General features: G+C 33.3%; 1 pseudogene; it reads right to left on the bottom strand.

The window, feature by feature from the left end:
- Nucleotides 1-267: 267 nt before the first annotated feature.
- Nucleotides 268-654, bottom strand: LOC149170646 (antifungal protein ginkbilobin-like protein pseudogene; annotated as a pseudogene).
- Between the last annotated feature and the right edge of the window lie 888 nt (nt 655-1,542).

Raw genomic sequence — 1,542 nt, 5'->3', positions numbered from 1 at the left:
CTTAACCATTGAACCCACTCAAACTATAACCATTATTCCATTATAACTAACATTTACATCGAAAGACCACATCACACCCTCCCTAAAACACCAATTACAAATTATAACAATAGAAGAAATTGATAAGCTAGACATATAGCATCAAATCAAATAGGTAAGCAATATGACTACAGAGAGATGAAGCATAACGATAGAAGAAATAAGTAAGCAATATCACTACAGAGATGAGGTTCCTTGGCGTTTTAAATGAGCAGGCATCCGTTGATACTAATAGAACTGGTACTGCTCGTAGCGCATGTAGCAGTCCACCAATGCACACTGAGCACCGACTGCAAAGCCGCAAATGGCAATCATGTCTAACCAGACTAGGTGATAAAGGCAGTTTTGGCACTCATCCGCAGCGAGTGCGCTATTGCAGGTTGCTTGCCCGTAGGCAGTGGGTGAGCCTGTAACCGACGTCTGGTAGAACCCACCGTCATCGCCCGTGTTATCTTCCAGCGCTGTGAACAGGGTTTGTACAGTACTGTAGAAAGGATCCTCCACTCGGAATTTTACATCATTACAGTAATGCCACAGTATGTTTGTGTTCTGTGCGCCCGCCAATGCCAATAGCAACATGAGAGGTAAAACAAAGCCAAATGACCTCATCGCCATGGCTGCCTCAGATAAAATAATATCACCTCTAATAATAATAATCACCTCAAATGCCAAAGGTTATTGAAATCCTTATCACTGTAGTAAGGACACCCCAGTTTTATAGCCCTCGAGGGGCATGGTTGCCTGGGTAGGATAACCTGCGTGGCTTCAAGAATCAGGGTGGCTTTGTGGCGTGCTTAGTCAACTACAGAAACAAACAAGGAAATTTTTATTTTGGATTTATTTTTTCACAGGCATGAATCATTTTATTTTCAAAATTATCTTTAGAATGATATTTTAGTATTATGAAAAGATGTTTTTTTATTTTTTATTTTTTTTTATTTATTCTTTCACATGCATGAATTAGCGATTTCTCGAAATTAAAGTTAGAATAATATTTTAGTATTATGAAATGTATGAATTTTATTTTTATTTTGTTTAACTGTTTCTTTAATATAATTTTAGATTTTAAAATTTTTATATTGATAAATGTAATATAATTTTAAATTTACAAACTATTTCAAAATATGATTTTTAAACATAAAATCAATTATTAAAATATATTCCAAATATATTATACAACAGATGTATTTCATTTTGTTTTGGCAACCATTTAACATTTTTATATTGATAAATGTAATATAATTTTAAATTTACAAACTATTCCAAAATATGATTTTTAAACATAAAATCAATTATTAAAATATATTCCAAATATATTATACAACAGATGTATTTCATTTTGTTTTGGCAACCATTTTGGTGAAAAGAAGAGCTTCACTCAAAACAAAAAATAATACAACATCGTTTTTTCCCTCTTCAAATTTTGGGAGTGATTACCGCATGAGAAGGGAGTGATTGGTTCAAACTCATGAGAAGCTTACACGTTGTAAGTGGCAATTTCAA

The sequence above is a fragment of the Pinus tabuliformis genome, chromosome 4_2 (genome assembly GCF_031772625.1).
Source record: "Pinus tabuliformis cultivar Carrire ecotype Pingquan chromosome 4_2, CPIR1, whole genome shotgun sequence".
Lineage (NCBI taxonomy): Eukaryota > Viridiplantae > Streptophyta > Pinopsida > Pinales > Pinaceae > Pinus > Pinus tabuliformis.
This window is presented reverse-complemented; position numbering and strand designations above follow the sequence as displayed.